This window comes from Heterodontus francisci, chromosome 14 (assembly GCF_036365525.1).
Source record: "Heterodontus francisci isolate sHetFra1 chromosome 14, sHetFra1.hap1, whole genome shotgun sequence".
In the NCBI taxonomy this organism is placed as follows: Eukaryota; Metazoa; Chordata; class Chondrichthyes; order Heterodontiformes; family Heterodontidae; genus Heterodontus; species Heterodontus francisci.
The window spans coordinates 42542802-42569631 of NC_090384.1; the positions used below are offsets into that span (position 1 = coordinate 42542802).

The following is a 26830-nucleotide window of genomic DNA, read 5'->3' on the forward strand; positions in this document are numbered from 1 at the left end:
GTCCTCCCTGGTTGATCGGAGCTGTGATCAATTATCAATTCCCGGAGACTCCAGGACAAATCTGGACATTAATAAAACTAAGGAAGCAAATAACTTGCATTTATATAGCGTCTTTCACAAGTGTGAGAAGTCTCACACCTTCCAGCCAATCTATTAGTGCTGGACTGTTGTTCTGTGGATTGCATATTTCAACCTGAATTCTTCAGTTGATCACAGCGTCCCTTCAAGAGCTCTATTTATCGCCGATAAATTAAAAATTCGTTTGCCTTTAAGAGCGCACCACGCCGGCACCCAGCCAAAGCGCGGTTTCTAATTGGCTGTTTCTGCGCGTTGGACGTCAGTGCAGGAGTTGCTCTGGGCGGCGGCCAATGGGAAGCGGCCTCTTTGGTGTCCGCCATTAGCGCGCGGAGGTGACTGAGCGGCGGCGGGCCTGAGCAACCGTTGCGGAGCGCAGGTGAAGGGGAGATGGACGGGTCGCGCAGCCCCAGGGGGATCGGGGGGGTGGGGTGGGGTGACAAGGTGCCATCGGGTGGGGGTGAAGAGTGCCCGTGTTGCGGGGACAAAGCTGAATGTGGATTGTTCGAGGATCTTGGGGCTCTGGGCCCCTCTCGCACACTAGGTCCGAGCTGCGTTTTGCGCTGAACTTGAGGTTTTTCAGTTCAATGCATACTGCGGCCACACTGCAGTATTTCCTGTGCAGTTTTTTTTTATTAAACTAAAAGTAAGCCGCTGTTATATAGAAACCTGTCCAGGACTCTGAATCTACGGGCCTCACTCATTCTGAAGGCTTTTCCTCTATGAAACAAATACTTAACTAACGTGGTCCTGCATCACTTCCTTCAGTAGTTCACCGCTTATAATCTGATCATTTAAAGTTCCCCAAAACGATGTAAAATTAGCTTCTTTATGGCTCATCCAATAGTGTTCAGCAGAACCCTTTTTGCTTAAAGTGTGAATTTTGTTAACTGTCGAGAATGCACCAAGGGCTGCTAGCCAACGGGCACAAATGCCCAGCATTGATATGTTTATTTTAATTGGTTAAAAAATCTAGTTGAATTACTTTGGCCACTTGTGAAATGTGTAATCATGTCAAATGCAATTGGCCGTTGTACTTTCTAATTGAAAATGTGAGCTAATATTTGAGGTCTGTGTGATATCCTAGCCTATTGCCCTTTTTAACATTATATTTAAATAAGAAAATGAATATGCATTTATCTAATACCTAAATATTAGTATTTGTTTGTCTCAGGGATAGTGCTGTTAGGTTGTGGTTTCCAAGTCCAAGATTAAGCACAAGTACTAGGCAGACACTACAGGGCTCAGTTCACTGAGGGAACTGAGAGTTGATGAACTGGAGGCTGAGCTACAGACATTGCAGGGCATGAGGGAGGGGGATAACTACCTGGACACTTTGTTCCAGAAGGCAGTCACAAACCATAGGATAGGCTCTTCTGATTTGGTCAGGGACAGGAGGATGTGACGGCAAGTAAGGTAGGTAAGGGGATCAAGAAGGCGAGTAGCGGAGCTTCAACCCTTGCAGTTGTCCAACATTTGACGTTCTTTTAACTTGTATGGATGAGAGTGAGGGCTGCAAGGTGGATGAGTGAACTGACCATGCCACTGTGATACAGGAAGCCATTCAAGCAGGGGTAGTAAATAGGAATATAGTGGTAATAGATAGTATAGTTGGGAGGATAGACATAGTTCCCTGCAGCTGAGAGTGAGAGTCCAGAAGGCTATGTTGCCTGCCCAATGCCAGGATTTGGGGGCATCTGCTCAAAGCTGGAGGGGAACTTTTAGCGGGAAGAGCAAGATCCATTTGCCATGGTCCACGTGGATACCAATGACATAGATAGGACTAGGAAAGGGGTTCTGCATAGAGAGTATGAGCAGGTAAGGTCTAAATTAAAAAGCAGAACTTCAAATGTAATTAGGTTTGGCATAGGGTAAATAAGGTTAGAAAGTTAAATTTGTGGCTCAAAGATTGTTGTGGGAGAAACAGGTTTAGATTCATGAGGTACTGGCACCAGTACTGGGGAAAGTGGGAGCTGTACTATTGGGACGGTCTTCACCTGAACTGTGCCAGGACTGGTGCTCTAGCGAGTCGTATAACTAAGGCAGTAGAGAGGACTTTAAACTAACTAGTGGGGGCGAGGGATCAAGTGAGGGAAGATGTGATAATTTAGAGAGAAGGCAAGAGACCAAAATAGCAATAAGGGCAATGATAATCAGAGTGTGGCAGGAAGGGACATTGCATACAAACTGAAGAGTGCGCCAACAGATAAGGCTAGAGGTCATGAACTAATTGGGGGGTGGGGGGTGGTGGATTCAGAAATTCAAAGAGAAAGGTCGAGGCACTAGAACAGTAAAGTGTTGTGGGTAAAGACAAGCATAATGGGACAGGCAGTGACAGAGTTTAAGAAAAATTATACATCAGCAAATAAGGTCATTGCAGGGAATTGAAATTAAAGGTTCTTTATCTGAATATGCAAAGCATCTGAAATAAGACAGATGAACACCAGTAGAAGTAAATGATTTAGATCTAATGGCCATTGCAGAGACATGGTTATAAGATGATCAAGGTTGGGAAATAAATATTTCGGATAGACAGACAGACAGAAAGGCAGAGGGGTCGCCTTGATAAAAGATGACATACGGTGACATAGACAGCACCTTCCAAATCTGCAACCTCTACCACCCAGAAGGACAAGGGCAGCAGATGCATGGAACACCACCAGCTGCATGTTCCCCTCCAAGCCATACACCATCCTGACTTGGAACTATATCCCCATTCCTTCACTGTTGCTGGGTCAAAATCCTGGTACTCCCTTCCTAACAGCACTGTGGGGTGTACCTACTACCCAAGGACTGCAGCGGTTGAAGAAGGCAGCTCACTGCCACCTTCTCAAGGGAAGTTAGGGATGAGCAATAAATGCCGGCCTAGCCAGCAACGCCCACATCCCATGAACGAATAAAAAAAGGACATTAGTGAGCAAGGATCTGGCCTCAGATGGTCATGACATAGAATCAGTATGGATGGAAATTAGGAATAGCAAGAATCAGAAAACACTGGAGGGGAGTAGTTCGTAAGCCCTCTAACAGTAGTTATACTGTTGGACAGAACATTAAACAAGAAATTATTGGAGCTTGTAACAAAGGCAATGTAATAATTGCCTACATAGACTGGGACAATGAAATTGGCAAGAGTTTATAGAACATTTTCAGGGCAGTTTCTTGGAGCAGTAGGAATAAAGCTATCTTAGATCAAGTATTGTGTAATGAAGCAGGGTTAATTAGTAATGTCACAGTAAAGGATCTACTCGGAAATAGTGATGATACCATTGAATTCCATGTTAAGTTTGAAAGTGACATGCTCCAATCAAACAAGAATCATAAACTTAAACAAAGCCAATTATGTAGATATGCTAACAACTTGCGAGGGTAAATTGGGTGAGTAGACTAAAAAATATGGAAGTAAATGAACAGTGGGAAACCTTTAAAGAAACAATTCAAAATGTTCAACAAAAATACATTCCATTGAAAAACAAAAACTCAGCAAGAAAGACCCATCCATGGCTCACTCAGGAAGTTAAGGATAGCATTATATTAAAAGAAAAGACTTACAATATTGCAAAAAAAGAGTAGCAAGTCTGAGGATTGGAGTGTTTTAGAAACCAGCAAAGGGCCACCAAAAAGTTGTTGTTAAAGGAAAAAATAGAATATGAGAGTAAACTAGCCAGCAATATAAAAACAGATTGTAAGAGCTTTTATAGGTATATAAAAAGGAAGAACGTAGCTCAAGTAAACGTTGGTCCCTTTGAAGCAGAGACAGAAGAAATTATCATGGTGAATGAGGAAATGGCAGAGGCATTGAACAAATATTGTTTGCCTTCACAGGAGAAGGCACAAGTTTCATACCAGAAATAGATGGTAACCTAGGGGCTAAAAAGAGTGAGGAAATTAAGGAAATGTATGACTCTATGACCTGATGGGCCTACACCCGAGAGAGTTGCAGAGATAGTCGATGCGCTAGCTGTGATTTTCCAACATTCCTTAGATTCGGGAATGGTCCCATCAGTTTGGAAGTTGGCAAATGTTATACTACTTTTCAGGAAAGGAGGGAGAGAGAAAATAGTGAGCTACACGTCAGTTAGCCTAACATCAGTCGTTGGGGAAAATGCTGGAATCTATTAAGGAAATCTTAACAATGCAATTAGACAAGCACAGTATGATTAGAACAAGTCAACATGGTTTTAGTAAAGGGAAATCCTGTTTGACTAACTTATTAGAGATTTTTGAGGATGTAACTAGTAGGGTAGGTAAAGGAGCAACAGTAGATGTAGTATACCTGGATTTCCAAAAGGCATTCGATAAGGTTAAAAAGGTTACACAAAAGGTTAAAAAGCAAGATAAGGGCTCATGGAGTTGGGAGTAATATATTAGCATAGATAGAGGATTCGTTAACAGACAAAGAAAAGAGTGGACATAAATGGGTCATTTTTAAGTTGTCAGGCAGTGAATAATTGAGTACTGCAAAGATCAGTACTGGGCCCTCAGCTATTTACCTTCTATATTAATGACTTGGTTAAAGAGATAGAGTAATGTATCTAAGTTTGCTGCTGATACAAAAGTAGATGGAAAGGTAAGATGTGGGGTGGACACAGGCTGCAAAGAGATATAGACAGGTTAAGTGAGTGGGCATCAAGATGGCAGATGGAGTATAATGTAGGGAAGTGTGAGGTAATTCGCATTGGTCGTAAGAATAGAAAAGCAGAATACATTTTAAAAGGTGTGAAACTTATAAGTGTTGATGTTCAAAGACTTGGGTGTACTTGTACAAGGAACACAAAGTTAGCATGCAGGTAGAACAAGCAATTAGGAAGGCAAATGGCATGTTGGCCTTTATTGCAAGGGGATTGGAGTATAGGAAGAAGGAGGTCTTGCTACAATTGTACAGGGTTTTAGTGAGACCACACCTGGAGTATTGTGTGCAGTTTTGGTCTCTGCATTTATGAAAGGATATACTTGCATTGGAGGAGGTACAGTGAAAGTTCACTAAATTGGCCCCTGGGATGAAAGAGTTGTCCTATGATGAGAGACTAAGTAAATTGGGCCTATGTTCTATGGCGTTTAGAAGAATGAGAGGCGATGTCATTGAAACATACAAGATTCTGAAGGGGCTGGATAGGGTTGTTTCCGCTGGTTAGGGAATCTAAAACATGGGGCACAGTCTCCGGATAAGGGGCCGATCATTTAGGACTGAGATGGGGAGAAGTTACTTCACTCAAAGGTTTGTGAATCTTTGGAATTCTCTACCCCAGAGGGTTGTGGATGCTCCATCATTCAATACATTTAAGGCTGAGATAGACAGATTTTTAGTCTCTCGGAATCGAGGGGTATGGCAAGCTGGCGGGAAAGTGGAGTTGAAGCCTATGATCAACCATGATAATTTTGAATGGTGGAGCAGGCGCAATCGGCCACGTTGGAATGTATTGTTGGAAGTGATGGGATTAAAGCGAGGTTAAGTTAGAGTATTCAGGTTGATGAAATGATTCTATTGCGCCATTTGAAGCTGTGTAGGAAATTCCAACTAACTATCTGTTTTTCCTCTTACTTCCGGCTTCGCTTCCTGCTCCCACACTGTTACCCTTGGTGCCCCCCTCCTATTTCTCATCTACCTGCTGCCCCTCGGTGACATCATCTGAAAGTACAACATTAGTTTTCACATATACGCTGATGACACGCAGTCCGACCTCATCAGTGCCCTTCTCGACTCCTTCGTTGCTAAACTATCAGATTGCTTATCCAACATCCAGTACTGGATGAGCAGAAATTTGCTCCAATTAAATATTGGGAAGACTGAAGCCATTGTTTTTGATCCCTAGTTTAAACTCTGTTGCGTAGCTACTGACAGCATCCCTCTCTTTGGCAACAGTCTGAGAGTAAGCAAGTCTGTTCTCAATCTTGATGTCACATTTCACCCAGAGATGAGCTTCCAAACTAATATTCACATCACTAAGACTATTTATTTCCACCTCCACAACATCACCCGACTTCACCCTGTCTCAGCTCATCTGCTGCTGAAACCCTCATTCATGCCTTCGTTACCTCTAGACTTGACTATTCCAATATGCTCCTGGCTGGTCTCCCACGTTCTACCCTCTGTAAACTTGTCATCCAAAATTGCTGCCTGTGTTTTAAGTGAATGGGACTTGGTGCGGGTTATCACCCCTGTGCTAGTTGACCTACATTAGCTTCGGGTAAATTATGTTTTGATTTTAAAAGTCTCCCCTTATTTTCAAATCTCCATAGGCTCTCCACTCACTATCTCTCTCATGTCCTCCAGCCCCAGAACCCTCAAGATATCTGCCCTCCTCTAATTTGGCCTCTTCAGCATCCTCGATTTTAATTGCTCCACCATTCGTGGCCGTGCCTTCGATTGCCTCAGCCCCAAGCTCTCGGATACTCTCCCTACACCTCTCCACCTCATTTTCCTCCTTTAAAACACTTCTTGAAACCTATCTTTTTGAAGCTTTTGGTCATCTGAGCCAATCTTGGGACATTTTATTACGTTAAGGGCACCATATAAAGATAAGGTGTTAAACCAGCAGCACCACCGAAGCAGGCCAATTTCATATTCTGACTGAGTGACCTTGCTGTGCACAAATTGGCTGCTGTGTTTGCATACATCAGAGACTGCACTTCAAAAGTAATTAATTGATTGAAGTGCTTTTAGATGTTCTCAGGATATCTAAGGTGCTTTATAAGTGCAAACTATTTATCAATTTCTGCAGACTTATTAAAGCACTTCACAACCAATGAATTAATTTTGAAGTGTATCTGGCATTTTGATGGCTGAAGCTACAGCCAGTCTGCTCACAACACGGTTCCACAGGAAGCAAATGGATGACGAGTTAATGTATCTTGGTGGCTTTTGAGGAGGGAACAAATGCCAAGGCACTAGGAAAACTGCCTGATCATATAGTGACATGAAATCTTTTACATCTACAAGCAGGTGAGTCCTCATTTTAATGTAACTGTGTGAAAAATGGCACCTTCGACAAACCCCTCTCTCCTTCCCCAAGTACTGGACCTATTTCTGTTTGTTTAATCATTTGTACAGATTTGTTTTGCTGTGATTTCCAGTTGTTAAATGTTTTTTTTAAAAAAAAAACCTTGCAAAATACAATATTGACAGATTTATTTAAAGTAAAGCCTGTATTTACTTTTTTCATCAATTTTATCCATTCCAAAAGATGTTGACTCCTAACGCTACGGTAGTTCTCTTGGCAATGGTCATCTTCTGATAGCTTGCCGGAGTGGCTTTCAGTCATAAATTGATTTTGGTAGATGATTCAAGCATCAGGGCCATAATCGTTTCATGCTCCTCTGATGTGCACAGTTTCAACAGAGGCAAGTAGAAAGCAATCATGAGTGGGAAAACTGATTCCAGACCAGAATTGTTGATTGTTCTGCTGTCACTCCTGACCTGGTGCTTCTGGGCCTCAGTCTCCTTTGCCAATATCTCTCAGAATCAGAGAATTGTTATAGCACAGAAGGAGGCCATTCAGTCTGTCGTGTCTGTACCAGCTCTCTGAAAGAGCAGTTTACCTAGTGACACTCCTCTGCCTTTTCCCCGTAGCCCTGCACATTCTTCCTTTTCGGACAACAATCCAATTCCCTCTTGAATGCCTCGATTGAACTTGCCTCCACTGCGCACTCATGCAGTGCATTCCAGATCCTAACCACTTGCTGCATGAAAATGTTTTTCTTTATGCCGCTATTGCTTCTTTTTACTGATTACCTTAAATCTGTGTCCATTTGTTCTTGATTCCTCCACCAATGGGAACAGTTTTTCCCTACCTACCCTGTCCAGACCCTCATTATTTTGAATACCTCTATCAGATCTCCTCTCAATCATCCCTTCTCCAAAGAAAGCAGTCCCAACTTCTCCAATCTATCCATGTAACTGGTTCCAGGGACGAGGAATTTCATTCTTGTGAGCCTTTTCTGCCCTCTCCAATACCTTCATATCTTTCCTAAAGTGTGGCGGCCAGAACTGGACACAATACTCCAGTTGAGGCTGAACCAGTGTCCTATACAAGTTTAACAAACGTTCTTGCTTTTGTGCGCTCTGCCCGGTTAATGAAGCCTAGGATGCTGTATGCTCTATTGACTGCGCTGTCAACCTGTCATGCCACCTTCAATGATTTATGCACATATACATCAAGGTTCCTCTGCTCCTGCACCTCATAGAAATTGCACTCTTTTATATTGTCTCATCAGGATCTTGCTACAAAAAATGAATCACTTCACACTTCTCTGTATTAAAATTGTATCTGCCACTTGTCCGCCCATTCCACCAACCTGTCTGTGTCCTTTTGAAGTTCTACATTATCCTCCCAATGTTTCCAAGTTTTGTATCATCCACAAATTTTGAAATTGTGCCCTGTACACCAAAGTCTAGGTCATTAATATGTATCAGGAACAACAAGGCTCCGAATGCCAACTCTTGGGGAACTCCACTACAAACCTCCTTCCAATCTGAAAAACATCCATTAACCACTACTCTGTTTCCTGTGACTCACTCAATTTTGTATCCATGTTGCTACCATCCCTTTTATTCCATGATTTATAGGTTTGCTCACAAGTTTGTTGTGTGGCACTTTATCATGCTTTTGGGAAGTCCATGTACACCACATCAACAGCATTGCCCTGATCAACCTTCTCTGTTACCTCATCAAAAAACTCGAGCAAGTTAGTTAAACATCATTTTCCCTGTGCTCCCTGGCTGACCACTGAACTTTATGTATCTTCAGTTTCCTTCTCATCTCCCCATATGCTCTCTCCAAACTCCTGTCTGTACAGCCCACTACTTGCTCTCTTGACTCCCCAGTAAACTAGCCACCCATATTTCCTTCTTGGTCCACAAACTAACTCATATTGTAAATGTTCCCTCTTCTCATTGTCCCGATCCCCTTTTGAAATTGCTGTCACCACCCCCTCAAAAAAAACTCACTTTAGACCCTCTGTCCTTGCAACCAACTGTCTCATCTTCACTTTCTTTGAAATTTCTTTCCTTCTAAACGTCTGCCCATCTTTCTCGCAATTCCCTGTTTAAAGCTCTCTAATTAGGATTCTGTTTCAAGTGAAGCTTGTCATTGCAAATGCACATGTTGAAGTTATAGAAAGAACTATTTGGGTTTTGGAGCTGATGGTGGAATAATGCAATCTGTCTAAATCTTACTATTTAAAAATTTCAATATGATCTTAAACACAAAATAGGTAGCTGTCGGCCTGAACTTGCGGCCTGAAAGTTGGCGAGATCAGGAATATACTGCAATACTCTGTACTGTTTTCCATGTGTGCTTTACTGGTTAAAAGGGTTCATTGTTCTGTTGGAGGTCAGCTCTCCTAGATACACAAGGTCAAGTTCTGGTTCATAGGAAGCATGTGCTGCCTATGAAAGCTGACTCTTGCACTAATCAAGAAGCATTGAGGGTGGGGAGGGAGAGCCAGAATCATAATGCGTCATATGACTTTCCCTGTGGAATCATTGCAATTGACATTAGTATATAGTTTTTCTGAATGATTTTTGAGGGTTGTTTTTCCATTTCTGAGGAATTGAATCTGCACAATCTTGCCCATGAATTATTTGGTCACTGTTTGCTGAAAGAAAATGTTGTTCTTTCCTAAAAGCATACACTCATGTTAAGCTTGATAGCAAGACCATCAGTTGATCCAATACCTCATCTAAGTGGCCATTCTTAACACATGAACCTATTGCTGACTGAATTTGGGAAGCATTTCTGCAAATCCCAAATCTCACCTGAGGTTCATACAGCAAAGCTTAATGTTAAAATAGATCTTTAAGAACAGAGTCCCGAGGCAGTTTTATAAATGGGGAATTGGGGGAAGAACAGATGCCAAGCCATGGAGACTGAGATTAGGAAGACCAGAAGCTTGGTATAACAATGTGTTTTGAGAAGGTTTCTAATGGTAGATAGAAAGAGAAAGAGGCATAGGGAGTTCTAGAAGATGGAGCCATGGGAGAGGATCCAACGATGGAAGAGCTTGTAAAGATAGGGTGGGATAGGCTGTGGAGAATTTAAAGATGAAGGAAGGATTTTAAATTTATGGCTTGGAGGAAGGAGAGCCAATGTAGAACACTGCAGGACATAATGTAAGTAGCGGAATTTTAGACAAGTTTATTTTTGGAGTTTAAGGAGAGTGAGGAGGGATGATGACCAAGAAGAACATTAGAGAAATCGTTTCTAGAGGTAACAGGAGCAGAGAGAAGGAGTCCAGGGTAGGTCGGCAGTGTCTCAGCGGTGGAAATAAGTCTTTATCATGGCTGGGAGATGAGGTTTGAAGTGCAGTTCTGGGTGGAAGGAGGAGATGAAGATTTTTCCATGGTCTAGTTCACCTTAGTTGGGAGAGGGTAACAAATACAATGCTCAGAGAACATTTTATGGTCCTAAGTGAATGCCTTTTGTTTCAGATCATTTAAAGCAAATAAGCAGTGTTGACAGCGCGGGTGATCATGGATCAAGAGAAGTGTTGGTGGAACTGGGTGTCATCAATATATTTATATATAGGGAAACTGACCTGAGTCTGCAAAGCATGTCATGGGGATGGGGGGCCCCAAGGATAGATCCATGGAAGATTCCAGAAGTGATCGAACAGGAGGAGAAGCCATGCTGGACATGCATTGGCTACATTTAGATAAAATAAGAAACAGAAGCAAGGCCCTCCAGCCTCCTTCGCCATTTCAATAAGATCATGGCTGAACTTCTGTATCAGCACATTCCTACACTATTCCCACATCCCTTGTGTCCCTTGATACCCAAAAATCTATCAAAACCTTATGTAATTGCAGCAATAGTTCCTTACACTTACACACCAACCCCCTTTATAATAAAGGCTAGCATACAGATGGTGGTGGGGATCTGGAACTCACTGCCTGAAAGGGTAGTCGAGGCAGAAACCCTCAACTCATGCAAAAAGAGCCTGGATATGCACCTCAAGTGCCTTAAGCTGCAGGGCTACGGACCAAATGCTGGAAGGTGGGATTAGAATAGGTGGATCGTTTTTCGGCCGGCACAGACACAATGAGCCAAGTGGCTTCTTTCTGTGCTGTGAGCTTTCTATGATTCTATACCATTCGCCTCCCTATTGCTTGTATCTACATACTAACTTTGCGATTCGTGGAGAAGGGCTCCCCACACCCCCCCCAAAATCCCTCAATACCAACATTTATCAGTCTCTCGCTTTTTTTAAGAAACAAATTCAGGTTTTCTGCTTTTCTTGCCAAAATGGATAATTTCACACTTCCCCGTTTAACCTCCATCTGCCAACTTCTTGCCAATCACTTAACCTATCTATATCTCTTTGCATACTCTCTCGGCTTACTTTTTCATCTAGCTTTGTATTGTCAGTCCCCTCAACTAAGTCATTGATATAGATTGTAAACAGCTGAGGCCCAAGCACTGATACTTGCAGCACTCCATTAGTTAGGCAATGCCATCCCGAAAATGACCTGTTTAAGAATAGGAGCAGGAGTAAATCATTCAGCCTTGAGCTTGTTCTGCCATTCAGTATGATCATGGCTGATCTTCTACCTCAACTCTACTTCCCTGCCCGCTCCCCATATCCTTTGCTTCCCTGAGAGATCGACAATCGATCAGTCTTGAATATACTCCACGATGGAGCATCCACAACCCCCTTGGGTCGACAATTCCAAAGCTTCTCAACTCAGAGTAAAGAAATCAAATAATCGACCCCTTATTCTGGATTCCCTAGCCCCTTCAGAATCTTGTATGTTCCAATAAAATCACACCTCATTCTTCTAAACTCCAGAGAGTACAGGCCCAATTTACTCAGCCTCTCATCCTAGGAATCAATCTGGTGAAACTTTGCTGTACCACCTCCAAGGCAAGTATATCCTTCCTTAGATATGGATACCAAAACTGCACACAATATTCCAGGTGTCGTCTCACCAAAGCCAGTTGCAGCAAAACTTCCTTATTTTTATACTCCAACCCCCTTGCAATCCTACTCTCTGTTTTCTGTCCATTAACCAATCCTCAATCCATGCTAATACTAGCCCCATCCAATGAGCCTCAATCCTGTGTATCGACCTCTTGTGTGGTACTTTATTGAGTGCCTTCTGAAAATCCAAATATACTGCATCCCCTGAATCCCCTTCATCAACTCTGCTAGTTACACCCTCAAAAAAAGAAACTCCATTAGATTTTCGAACATGATTTCCCTTTCACAGAACCACGTTGACTCTGCCCAATCATATTGTGATGTTCCAAGTGCCTTGATATTGATTCCCCTCTTGAGCGACTGTCTCGGGCTGGGCAAGTCTTTTTGCAACTGTCAGTGACTAAAACTGAGCTTCCAATCCCATATTCCCTTCCTCAAATATTGCCAATTTCCATCTCTGCAATATTGTGCACCTTGGACCCAGCTGCTGCTGACACCCTCATCCATATCTTTGGCACCTCCAGATGACTTTTCCAATGCTTTCTTGACCAGCCTATCACCATCTGTACTCCACAAACTTCAGCTTACACAAAACTCTGCTGTCTGCATCCTGTTCTGCTCAAACCTTGGATTTAAAATTTACATCCTGATGTTTAAATCCTCTATGGGCTTAGCCCTACCTATCTAAACTTCCAGCCCTCTGAACTCTACATTCCTTTGACTGGCTTCTTCTCTATCACCTTGTTTATATAGTGAATATTGGACTGCATTTTCCTAAATTAGCTTTTACAAATGACTTCATTTTATTGTACTGTTAACAGCTCAGAAGATCTCTGCTGTTCAGGAAGGATTGTTATTGGTTGACTAGATCTGTTGTAATGTCAGACAAATGTTGCGGTTTTTGCTAAACTCACCACAAAACACACAATTTTAAACTATTCGCTCCTCCTTCCAATCTGGTGGGATAAATAAGTAACAAGTTTAAAATGACACATATTTCAAGTTTAATGTTAATTATACAGGTATGGAAGATATGCAATTTGCAACTTTCAGTATTCCATCAACTATTGGCTATGTCAGGTCTGGGCCAGCAGATTTTCCTGTGCAAGTTGCTGATCAGGATACAGCTGGCTTTCAATATACAACGCTGGAGTTGTAGTTTGTCTCTTGTACATACGAAGTAAAATTTTACTTGTTTCTTTCATGCTACTCATTGGCCAGCAGTAGAAAATGGATTGTAACTAATGCTGTGACCAGGATGAGTGTCTGGCTGTTATCATTTTTATCGGTTATTACCCATTAGTTCTGTGTCTTCCTGAGCCAGAACGTTCCTCATGTTTTCTTATCTGTTCATGGGGTGATAAACCATCTTGCTTCTCTCTTATGCTTAATATTGACTCTGTTCCTTTCCTACTTATTTCGAAATACTTTGACATCTTCCTGCATGCGTGGAGCTCTATCGACATGCAAGTTGTTGGCTTGATCATAACTGTTTATGCGGGCGCCTATGGTACCAAATGCTTTTTTCTTTTATTCCTCTCTTTTAAAATGCTGAATGTTAATGTGAGTAAAAGAAATGGAGCAGAGAGGAAATAAAAGGTCTAAGAATTCATGAAGCCTGGAAGGCATGAAACACCAAGAGAAAGCAGCAATATGTGGAACTATGTGCTCATGAGTTCCTGATGGCAGTATATGCCTGTGGAAATGCTTCAAGTTTCAATGTTGAGCAACTGCACCAACATTTACCTCAGAATTTGATTCTGCTTTATAAGAAATAGAACAGAAATTGAGAATGGGCAACAGGAGATTGTGAACTCTGAAATGGGAAAGTCTGGGGTGGGCAGCATGAAAGGACATCTGGTAGCAAGGGTAAAATGACCAGGAAAAATTTTTCAAACTAAATTAAGACATTCTTATACAGAAAAATATGCCTATGGTATGGTTATTCCGCGCTGGTAGGCAAACCGGAAGATTGTAGGAGCTTATAATATGCGAACAAACCATGGCCTTCAATTAGTGTGTGGAGGAGGAACGTTTGAGAGGCAAATTATCAGATGATATACTTTAACATTGTACCAAATACAAACTTGGTGTGTTGTAATCACAATGTATTGTAGTGTATAAATATATTTTTGACTCTGCAATAGCAGCTAGTCAAATATTGAAAAAGAGATAAATGAAAATTCCTAGAGGCTATGAGCTTATTTGTACATTAATATAACATTGATTTTTTTAAAAATGCTAATTACATCTGTTTGCATTCTTTATTTTTAGATGCAGATATGTATCTGCGCTTGTCTATTTTCTTTGAGGAAAATTGTTAAATGTTAGGGCTTTGCTCTGTTCCTAATCATACTTTAAATCTCAAGTAGAAATTGTAGTGTTTCTTTGCAGAGGGAGTAGAGATGTGCCGCAGTAACATCTCCTCTTCTCTCCTTCTTAGGCAGTACCTCTTCCACTCCAGTGTTGTGGGTCCTGAGGTGACTGAATAGTCCAATTCTGGATCCGCACACTCTGCCACAGGTGGTGTTTGGTGAGGCGAGTGGATTGGATGCTCGAATTTTCGAAAGCTCCTTCTGCTCTTTGGACTTGATCGCTACCTGGGCATGTCAACGTTGTTCAAACAGGCTGGCACCTTCGCGGATGTTTCTTCTCCACTTTGGACGGTCTCTGGCAAGAGATTCCCATGAATCAGTGGAGATGTCACGTTTTTTTTCAGGCTTTAAGGACATCCTTGTAACATTACCTCGGCCCTCCTGGTAGCCTCTTGCCATGACAGAGCTTGGAGTAGAAAGCTTGTTTTGGAAGTCTTGTGTCAGGCATGCGGGCGATGCGGCCCGCCCAATGTAACTGACTAGCCATGACCAGTGTTTGGATACAGGGGATGTTGGCCTGAGAGAGGACACTGATATTGGCGCACCTGTCCTGCCTCTGAATTGGCAGGATCTTGCAGAGGCACCACTGGTGATGTCTCTCCAGGGCTTTGAGATGTCGTCTGTACAGTGTCCATGTTTCAGACGCGTACAGGAGAGCCAGTAACACTGCAGCCCTGTAGACCATGAGCTAGGTGCCAGGTTTTAGGTCTTTGTCATCAAACACTCTTTTCCTTAGATGACTGAAGGCTGTGCTGGAGGCAATGCTGAGTTTCATTGTCGATATCTGCTATTGCTGAGAGGAGGCTTCCAAGGCTCCCAGTAACATCTAGCCTTCTGGCAGCTGGCATTATTTTGGAGCAGATTGTCGCCATTTGGGAGCAAAGGTGGACAGACCAGACAAGCTGAAGATGAGGGGTGTTCTACAAAACTGTGATTGCATAATTAAAATTTTTTGTTTTCTCTTTGGTCATGCATCAAGTGTGACCTCAACCAGGACAACAACCGTATGTAGGCAAGAACAGGTAACTCTACTTGTGCCAAAATGCTATAATGTTTACTCAGTGACTTCCCACAGCATGTAAGGGTGATCTATGACTTGAATGGCAGACCATGGGTATGGATGGGCATTTCATGCGCACTGTTGCAAATTGGAGCTCCAAATGTAGTCCTTTCAAAAGCGTCCTTCAGCTCACTGTCTGAGTTTCAAGTGGGAGAGCTAAACATTCCCTTTTTCCCAAATAATTGATCCTTCATAATTATCAATACTAATGTAGGAAAGAGTGAAATATCTCTTCAGAATTATCACAGCAAAGTAGGAAAAAGTAAAATAATTGGTTGTGTTCATGTACATAATTCTTTGTGTTTATTTTCTGAATGAACCACGAGAATCATCTTAATTAATCTCGAACCTCTTCTCTGTTTTTCCATTTTTCTGCAGCCATAGAAATTACCTACACCTACTGAATTATCCCTTCCACGTGTTCCACTATGTTTTTAAACAACGAAAAATCTGCAGTTACGAAAATGACCGTCATGTTGCTTCTCTGTGTGGAGAACACCATGTGATCACAATCAGCTAATCACATAGCTTGCAAAATTTAACCAAGCTTCAGGGAAAATCACAATATAAAGTGCACTGTTCTTCCAAATGACTCTACTCTCTTGTAAGACTCCCTGCTTCTGTTGCTGTCTTTTGCTGAAGATTAGTTCTGCTCCGCTTTAGTGGTTTAAATAAGTTTTTTTAGTTTAGTTTAGAGATACAGCACTGAAACAAGCCCTTCGGCCCACCGAGTCTGTGCCGACCATCAACCACCCATTTATACTAATCCTACACTAATTCCATATTCCTTCCTGTCCCTATATTTCCCTATCACATTTACACATGGAGAACTTACAAACTACACACAGGCAGTACCCAGAATTAAACCCTCGTCGCTGGAGCTGTGAGGCTGCAGTGCTAACCACTGCGCCGCCCTAATGGATTAATGTTTACTGTTTAAATTTAAAGTTTAATGGATTGATGCTTTGTTTAATGGGGACATGGTGTCCCATGCTTGGACCACTTATCCATGTGCATAAATGATTTGAACTCAGGAATTTGGGGTGTGATGAAATTTGCAGATACCAATTTGGGGTTGTGTGTGTGAAGGGCCGCATCAATGTACAGAAAGTCATAAACAGGTTTGTCAAACAGATGGATAAATTGACAATGAATTCAATATATTCATTCTTGGCAGGAGAATTTAGGCTAATTATTCCCTGGAAGGTAAAATAAGTAGTGTAGGCTACCAAATAGATCTTGGAATACAGATACATAAATCACTAAAAGCACCGTGTCGATAGCATACAGAGTGCAAACAAAGCATTGATCACTTCTAGAGGAATAGCATACAAAAGCAGACAGATAATGCTTAATTTATTTAAAATGTTGGTTAGATCAATATTGTAATTGCAGTCTGATCATAGTACCAAAAAGATCCTGAAGCACTGGTACAGTACAGGAAATATTTACAAATCTTCCTGCATTTAGAAGATGCAACTATCTATAGGTTTAGCACGCAAGTTTCCTATTTTCTTTGGAGCAAAGATGATCAAGAGGAGAGGGAGGAAGTGTTGGGTATTCTAAAGGGCATTAAGGTGGACAAGTCCCCAGGTCCGGATGGGATCTATCCCAGGTTACTGAGGGAAGCGAGAGAGGAAATAGCTGGGGCCTTAACAGATATCTTTGCAGCATCCTTAAACACGGGTGAGGTCCCGGAGGACTGGAGAATTGCTAATGTTGTCCCCTTGTTTAAGAAGGGTAGCAGGGATAATCCAGGTAATTATAGACCGGTGAGCCTGACGTCAGTGGTAGGGAAGCTGCTGGAGAAGATACTGAGGGATAGGATCTATTCCATTTGGAAGAAAATGGGCTTATCAGTGATGGGCAACATGGTTTTGTGCGGGGAAGGTCATGTCTTACCAACTTAATAGAATTCTTTGAGGAAGTGACAAAGTTGATTGATGAGGGAAGGGCTGTAGATGTCATATACATGGACTTCAGTAAGGCGTTTGATAAGGTTCCCCATGGCAGGCTGATGGAGAAAGTGAAGGCGCATGGGGTCCAAGGTGTACTAGCTAGATGGATAAAGAACTGGCTGGGCAACAGGAGACAGAGTAGCAGTAGAAGGGAGTTTCTCAAAATGGAGACGTGTGACCAGTGGTATTCCACAGGGATCCGTGCTGGGACCACTGTTGTTTGTGATATACATTAATGATTTGGAGGAAAGTATAGGTAGACTGATTAGCAAGTTTGCAGACGACACTAAGATTGGTGGAGTAGCAGATAGTGAAGGGGACTGTCAGAGAATACAGCAGAATATAGATAGATTGGAGAGTTGGGCAGAGAAATGGCAGATGGAGTTCAATCAGTGCAAATGCGAGGTGATGCATTTTGGAAGATCCAATTCAAGAGTGAACTATACAGTAAATGGAAAAGTCCTGGGGAAAATTGATGTCCAGAGAGATTTGGGTGTTCAGGTCCACTGTTCCCTGAAGGTGGCAACGCAAGTCAATAGAGTGGTCAAGAAGGCATACGGCATGCTTTCCTTCATCGGACGGGGTATTGAGTACAAGAGTTGGCAGGTCATGTTACAGTTGTATAGGACTTTGGTTCGGCCACATTTGGAATACTGCATGCAGTTCTGGTCGCCACATTACCAAAAGGATGTGGATGCTTTGGAGAGGGTGCAGAGGAGGTTCACCAGGATGTTGCCTGGTATGGAGGGCGCTAGCTATGAAGAGAGGTTGAGTAGATTAGGATTAATTTCATTAGAAAGACGGAGGTTGAGGGGGGACCTGATTGAGGTGTACAAAATCATGAGAGGTATAGACAGGGTGGATAGCAAGAAGCTTTTTCCCAGAGTGGGGGATTCAATTACTAGGGGTCACGAGTTCAAAGTGAAAGGGGAAAAGTTTAGGGGGGATATGCGTGGAAAGTTCTTTACGCAGAGGGTGGTGGGTGCCTGGAACGTGTTGCCAGCGGAGGTGGTAGATGCGGGCACGATGGCGTCTTTTAAGATGTATCTAGACAGATACATGAATGGGCAGGAAGAAAGAGATACAGACCCTTAGAAAATAGGCGACATGTTTAGATAGAGGATCTGGATCGGCGCAGGCTTGGAGCGCCGAAGGGCCTGTTCCTGTGCTGTAATTTTCTTTGTTCTTTGTTTGTTCTTTGTTTAAAACAAAATAGTGAATGCTGAAATAGAAACAGGAAATGCTCATCAGGTCAGGAGGGAAGACATCGAATAGAGGCCTTTAAAAATTATGCATGGGTTTGATAGGTTGGACATGGAGAAACTGCCCTTTTGGTTGAGTCCTGAATAAGGGGCATAAATGTATGATGACCTCTTACCCAAAGTGTTGAGAATGTGAAACTGCCACATGGAGTGGCTGAAGTGGACAACATTAATAAGTTTAAGGGGAGGCTTGAGGTATAAGATGGGAGTAGGGGGATAGACAAATATGTGGCAGGGTGGGGAGGAAGTGGGAGGAGGCTTTTGTGTATAAACACAGGCATAGACCAGTTGATCCAAATTACCTGTTTATATTGTAGATTCTATGTAATTAGTACCTGTGTAAGACAGTTAAGTTTTGACTTGCAGGGGTATGCAAATTAACCCTGATGTAAAACCTTAGTCTATAGTAATGCAGATTGGAAAATCTGGCACAGAAATCAGCCTTTGGATTAACTAGCTTCATCTATTTTTCTGATCTACACTTCTGCCATCATGAAGGCATGCAGCATCAGCTGTTCTTTGCTTATAATTCTTTTAACCACAATACTATGAGGATTTGTGTTGGAACTTACGAGCTTCTTTTTATTCTTTATGGGGATGTGGGCGTCGCCGGCAAGGCCAGCATTTATTGTCCACCCCTAATTGCCCTTGAGACGGTGATAGTGGTGAGCCGCCACCTTGAATTGCTGCAGTTCATGTGGTGTAGGAGCACCCACAGTGCTGTTAGGAAGGGAGTTCCAGAATTTTGACCCAGCAATAATGAAGGGACGGCAATATAGTTCCAAGTTAGGATAGTGTGTGGCTTGGAGGGGAACTTGCAGGTGGTGGTGTTTCCATGCATCTGCTACCCATGTTCTTCTGGGTGGTAGAGGAGGTGGATTTGGAAGGCGCTATCGAAGGAGGCGTGTTGAGTTGCTGCAGTGCATCTTTTAGATGGTACACACTGCCTCTGTGTGTCGGTGTTGGATGGAGTGCCAATCAAGTGGGTTGCTTTGTCTTGGATGGTGTCGAGCTTCTTGAGTGATATTGGAGCTGCATTCATCCTGACTTGTGCCTGTGGATGGTAGACAGGCTTTGGGGAGTCGGGAGGTGAGTTACTCACTGCAGAATTCCCAACCTCTGACCTGCTTTTGTAGCCACAGTATTTACATAGCTGGTCCATTTCAGTTTCTGGTCAATGGTAACCCCTAGGATGTTGATAGTGGTGTACTCAGCGATGGTAATGCCATTGAGTTTCAAGGGGTGATAGTTGGATTCTCTCTTGTTGGAGATGGTCATTGCCTGGCACTTGTGTGGTACAAATATAATTTTCCACTTATCTGCCCAAGCCTGACTGTTGTCCAGGTCTTGCTGAATATGGACATGGACTGCTTCAGTATCTGAGGAGTTGTGAATGATGCTGAACATTGTGCAATCATCAGCGAACATCCCCACTTCTGACATTAAGATGGAGGGAAGGTCATTGATGAAGGAACTGAAGATGATTGGGCCTTGGACGCTACCCTGAAGAACTCCTGCAGTGATGTCCTTGGGCTGAGATGATTGACTTCCAACAACCACAACCATCTTCCTTTGTGCTAGGTGTGACGGCAACCAGTGGAGTATTTTCCCCCTGATTCGCATTGACTCCAGTCTTGCTAGGGCTCCTTGATGCCACATTTGGTCAAATGCTGCCTTGATGTTAAAGGCAGTCACTCTGGCCTCATTTCTTGAGTTCAGCTCCTTTTGACCACGTTTGGACCAAGGCTGTAATGAGTTCAGGAGCTGAATGGCCCTGGGGGAACCCAAACTGAGTATCAGTGAGCAGGTTATTGCTGATGCAGTGCTGCTTGATGGCTCTGTTGATGACACGTTCCATCACTTTGATGATTCAGAGTAGACTGATGGGGTGGTAACTGGCCGGGTTGGACTTGTCCTGCTTTTTGTGTATAGGACATACCTGGACAATTTTCCACATTGTCAGGAAGATGCCAGTGTTGTAGCTGTACTGGAACAGCTTGGCTAGGGGCGCGGCCAGTTCTGGAGCACGTCTTCAGTATTTTTGCCAGAATGTTGTCAGGGCCTTTGCAGAATCCAGTGTCTTCAGTCGTTTCTTGATATCATGCGGAGTGAATCGAATTGGCTGAAGACTGGTATCTGTGATGCTGGGGACCTCGAGGCGACTGAGATGGATCATCCACTCGACCCTTCTGGATTAAGATGGTTGCAAATGCTTCAGCCTTGTCTTTTGTACTGATGTGCTGGGCTCTCCCATCATTGAGGATGGGGATATTTGTGGAGCCTCCTCTTCCTGTTCGCTGTTTAATTTTCCACCACCATTCACGACCGGATGTCGCAGGATTGCAGAACTTAGATCTGATCCATTGGTTGTGGGATAGCTTAGCGCTCTCTATCGCATGCTGCTTCCGCTGTTTAGCATGCATGTAGTCCTGTGTTGTAGCTTCACCAGGTTGACATCTCATTTTTTAGGTATGCCTGGTGCTGCTTCCTTCTGCACTCTTCATTGAACCAGGACAGATCCCCCCGGCTTGATGGTAATGGTCGAGTGCAGGATATGCTGGGCCATGAGGTTACAGATTGTGGTTGAATATAACTCTGCTGTTGATGGCTCACGGCGCTTCATAGATGCCCAGTTTTGAGTTGCTAGATGTGTTTGAAGTTCATCCCATTTAGCACGGTGGTCGTGCCACATAACACGATGGAGGTAATCCTCAATGTGAAGACGGGACTTCATCTCAACAAGGACTGTGCAGTGGTCACTTCTATCAATACTGCCATTGACAGATGCACCTGCGACATGCAGATTGGTGAAGACAAGGTCATTTAGGATTTTCCTTGTTGGCTCCCTCACCACCTGCCACAGACCCAGTCCAGCAGCTTATGTCCTTTAGGACTCGACCAGCTTGAGCAGTAGTGGTGCTACCAAGCCACTCGGTGATGAATATTGAAGACAACCATCCAGAGTACATTCTGTGCTCTTGCCACCCTCAGTGCTTTCTCCAAGTGCTGCACAACATGGAGGAGTACTGATCCATCAGCTGAGGGAGTGCAGTAGTTGGTAATCAGGAGATGTCCATGCCCACGTTTGAGCTGATGCTATGAGACTTCATGGGGTCCGGAGTAGATGTTGAGGACTCCCAGGGAAACTCCGTCCCAGCTGTATCCACTGTACCGCCACCTATTGTGGGTCTGTCCTACCGGTGGGACAGGACATACCCAGTTAGCGCTGATGTCTGGGACACTGTCTGCCGGGTATGATTCCGTGAGTATGACTGTCAAGCTATTGCTCGACTAATCTGTGGGACAGCTCTCCCAATTTTGGCACAAACCCCCATATGTTAGTAAGGAGGATTTTAGGGACCACAGGGCTCGGTGTGTCATTGTTATTTCCAGTGCCTAGGTCACTGCCAGGTGGTCCGTCCAGTTTCATTCCCTTTATACTTTTCTCTAGCAGTTTTGTACATCTGAGTGGCTTGCTAGGCCATTTCAGAGGGCATTTAAGAGTCAAACACATTGACATGGGTCTGGAGTCACATTGGCCAGACCAGGTAAGGACAGCAGATTTCCTTCCGTATAGGACTTTGGTGAACTAGATGGGTTTTTACGACCATCGGCAATGGTTTCATGGTCACCATTACTGAGACTAGCTTTTTTTTTATTCCAGATTTATTAATTCCACCAGCTGCCATGGTGGGATTTGAACCTGTGTCCCCAGAGCATTAGCCTGGGCCTCTGGATTTCTAGTCCAGTGACATTCCCAATACACTATCGCCTCCCCACATGTTGCTGTATAAGGGTGCATTTATAATTCAGTCTTGGTGAAGTGATTTACACTACACTGTAATGTTAAATTGACACTGTAAATGTAGAGTAAAATGGAGTAAGAGTTCATGGACGGGGTAGTCCTACAGTGCTTCAGTTCAACACTCCATGGAATGTCAATCCATTGTGGTGCCAAAATTGGTTGTCAAATTGCTTGGAGTGTTGATGGGTGGGCAGAAGAATCCTTCAGACCTGAACACTTTAAACTTACCTAATCTTAAATTGCATGGTGAGGGAGCAGAGATTCTCCCTCACCTCTCTTTAAATACTTAAATCACTAAATTTTGGGAGATATGCTGTGTAACTTCCAGTATGCATGAATGTGCCAGGCCCTCTTCTGAACAAGATAGTAGGAGCTCCTTGCAGAACAGGAGCCAAGCAATGTAAAAAGGTCTCTCTCGACAAATATACCGGATAACTGGAAAAATAAAGGGATTTGCGTTTTAGAGCTCTATTACAAAAAAACACGGGTTAAATTCTTGCTAATTCTTGAAAAAAGAAGATATGGAAAGATGTCCTTTGTTTTAGTTTGACATCCCATATGCGTCCTTGGGATCCCAATGGCTGTCACTGGGATCTCCCTAGAATAGTTCTTTCTAGGCGATGTTAAAGATCACTTTGGGTAGGGTTTCCCAGAAATTTAGCAACAGAGGTTTCAGATAGGCCTTAGAGCAGAAATGTGGCAACAGGGGTTTCGGTTCTTACACATTTGATACGCAGGGTTTCTTCAAATACAGGAGGAAAGAGGAGATAGACATGCTGGATATGCAGGGTTTCTTTCCGAGAGAGATGAGCTGGGTTTTTCTTGGCAGGCAAAAACCAACTGTCTTTTGTGACTATTCAAAGTGAAACCAAAAACATTCCACAAGTCAAGCCTCCTGATCTCTATAAATCTTGACCTGTCACTACTTTGTGAACATCTTCTCCAAGTCAAAGCAACAAGCTCCCTGCTGGTATTTTATCTGAAAACAGGTACCTTCCAGTAAGGGCTTGTTTACAAGCCAAGTCCAGGAACCTGCAGGTAAGTTCTTTATTAAAAAATACCCCACAAAGTTCAGCATCTCTTCAAGCTTCCAGATGAATCAATGTCCTTAATTCAACGAAAAGTCCTTAAAAATTTTACAAAAAATAGAAGCACTATCATAGCACCTCCACCCTTGGCGAAATGAAATGCCATTTTAAATGGGTTTCATTACAAAGCATAGAAAAAAAGATAAACATTTTAAAACACATTATCACACTCATCCCCATTCACTCTTTACCTGTAGTTAATACAATTCTGCTCTGTACCCTCTTTTTATTCAGATAACTCAAAACAATGTTAGATTCTCGATAACGCATCTTCATTACATTATTTTTGCCCCCTATGTGGGTAATCTTTAAGTGATAGTAATAGTAAACTCCATCGGAATAGTCTGGCATTCTGTTTTTTAAATGTTTCCACATTTTACCAGTGTGTCTCTGTACCTGTGGTGGACATAGACTTCAAAATACTTAAGAGCTAATAATAGACCTAGGGTTTCTTTACCACTGTTGAATATCTTTTGTTGTTGATTTAGTTTTTTTGGAACAGTATCTCACTAGCAGTTCTATGTCCAATTCATCGTCTTGGAACAGGACTGCACTGACCCCCAGGTCACTAGCACAATTGTTACCTTGAAGGGCTAAGTGAAATTTGGAGCAGCCAACACTGGTTCACTAGTCAAGTTGGCTTTCAGCTTCTCAAAAGATGCTTGGCACTCTCCTGACCACACTACCTTGGTTTTCTTTTTCTGTAGCAAATCGGTTAGTGGAGTAGCTATGATCAAACTTGGTACAAACTTTCGGTAGAAACCACACATTCCCAAAAACCTCATGACTTCTCGCTTAATCTCAGGGGTAGGAAACTCCACTAATGCTTGTACTTTCGCTGTTTTTGGTAACGCTTGTCCTTGCCCTACTGTATGTCCGAGGTAGGTCAATGTCGGTTTTGCACATTCGCTTTTGGCAAGGTTTATTATTAAATCAGCTGATTGTAATTTTTTAAACAGAGCTTCTTCTTGTTCCAAGTGGTCCTTCCAAGTGTCGGTGTATACCAGCACATCATCAAGGTAAACTGCACAGTTAGGAACACTGGCTACCACTTGGTTCATTAGTCTCTGAAAGGTCGCTGAGGCATTTTTTTAATAGCCTGAATGGCATCACTCAGCATTGGAAAAGACCGTCTGGCATGGCAAAGGCTGATATTTCTTTAGCTCGGGGTGTTAAAGGAACTTGCCAGTATCCCTTTAACAAATCTATTTTTGTAAGAAACAAGACACTGCCCACTCTCAGTGCAGTCTTCCAAGCGAGATATTGGGTAGGAATCTGTCTTTGTTACTGCATTAACCTTTTTGTAATCTAGGCAAAGTCTAGTTGAACCATCAGGTTTAGGCATTAATACTACTGACGAACTCCAGCTGCTTTGGGCTCTATTAGATGGTTTTCCAGCATGTATTGGACTTCTGCTTTTACCTGGGCCTGTATCTGTGGGCTTAGGTATTAGAGAACCTCTTATCCTATGTCCATAAACTAATTCAAAAGGACTGAAACCTGTAGACTCATTAGGTGAATCCCTAGTGACAAACAAAAGAAATTCTAGCCCTTTACCCCAATCATAGGGACATTCATGACCGTGTGCCCTAATCATTTTTGAGGGTCTGATGGTACCTTTCTAAAGCTCCTTGTGTCTGTGGCTGGACTGATGATGAATTTAACTGTGTTATACCCAAGTTACTCATAACTTCCTGAAAAATTTTAGACATAAAATTGGAACCTTGATCGACGGTACATTAATGATTTAGACGTGAATATAGGAGGTATGATCAGTAAGTTTACAAATGACTCTCAAATTGGTGTCTTAAATAGTGAGGAGGAAAGCCTTAGATTGCAGGACGATATAGATGGACTGGTAAGATGGGCAGAGCAGTGGCAAATGGAATTTAATCGTGAGAAGTGTGAGGTGATGCATTTTGGGAGGACTAACAAGGCAAGGGAATATAAAATGGATGCTAGGACTCTAGGAAGTACAGAGGGACCTTGGTGTACTTGTCCATAGATCACTGAAGGCAGCAGCACAGGTAGATAAGGTGGTTAGGAAGGCATTTGGGATACTTGCCTTTATTAGCCAAGGCATAGAATATAAGAGCAGGGAGGTTATGATGGAGCTATGTAAAACACTAGTTAGGCCACAGCTGGAGTACTCTGTACAGTTCTGGTTGCCACACTACAGGAAGGATGTGATTGCACTGGAGAGGGTGCAGAGGAGATTCACCAGGATGTTCCCTGAGCTGGAGCATTTCAACTATGAAGAGAGACTGGATGCTCTAGGGTTTTTTTTTCATTAGAACAGAGAAGGCTGAGGGGAGACCTGATTGAGGTATACAAAATTGAGGGGCATAGATAAGGTAGATAGGAAGAAACTTTTTCCCTTAGCGGAGGTGTCAATAACCAGGGGGCATAATTTTAAGGTAAGGGGCAGGAGGTTTAGAGGGGATTTGAGAGAAATTTTTTCACCCAGAGGATGGTTGGAATCTGGAACGCACTGCCTGAAGGGGTGGTAGAGGCAGGAACCCTCACAACATTTAAGAAGTATCTAGATGAGCACTTGAAATGCCATAGCATACAAGGCTACGGGCCAAGTGCGGGAAAATGGGATTAGAATAGATAGGCTTGATGGCCGGCGCGGACACGGTGGGCCGAAGGGCCTGTTTCTGTGCTGTATAACTCTATGCTGTTTGTGGGAGTTTGCTGGCTGCATGTTTCCTGCATTACAACAGTGATTACACTTCAAAAAGCACTTCATTGGCTGTGAAGCGCTTTGAGACGTCCGGTGGTCATGAAAGACACTCTATAAATGCATGTCTTTCTTTCTATAGTCTGAAAGCTCAATTTTTGTTTCTCAATCGGTACTCAATTTCTAGTGAAGAACTGGGTTAACTTCTCTACCACGACCTGAGCAGAAATTGTTCTCAAGGGAATGGCCTCTGGGAACCAAGTAGCCATATCCATGATAGTATATATTGGTGTCCCACTTTTGTTTTCGGTAAAGATCCTACACAGTCTGCCAACACCTGACTAAATGTTTCCTCAATAACTCGTATAGGAATTAGAGGTGCCAGTTTTATGGCAGGTTGTGGTTTTCCCACAATGTGGCATGTATGGCATGTTTTACAAAACTGCACCACGTCCTTGGAAAGACCTGGGCAGTAAAAATGTCGACTTCTACTTGATTGGGTCTTCCAGATACCCACATGTCCCACTCTTGGAATTTCATGCGCTCTCCTTAATAGTTCCCTGTGATACTTTGGCAATACCACTATCCAATGATCCACTGTACATTCT

The 26830-nt window shown here is 42.9% G+C and overlaps 1 protein-coding gene across 5 annotated transcripts in view; it reads left to right on the forward strand.

Annotated features, from left to right (window-relative positions):
- The first annotated feature begins 359 nt into the window (after positions 1-359).
- Positions 360-26830, forward strand: part of nap1l4b (nucleosome assembly protein 1-like 4b) — a 131375-nt gene continuing 104904 nt past the window's right edge. For 2 of the 5 annotated variants that reach the window (XM_068046081.1, XM_068046080.1), the window contains exon 1: positions 360-454. The gene's annotated coding sequence lies outside the window, so the exon portion shown is untranslated. Of the gene's footprint in view, positions 455-6848; positions 7016-15146; positions 15389-26830 lie in introns of those variants that run through there. The other 3 variants (XM_068046076.1, XM_068046078.1, XM_068046077.1) reach the window with 3 other exon arrangements.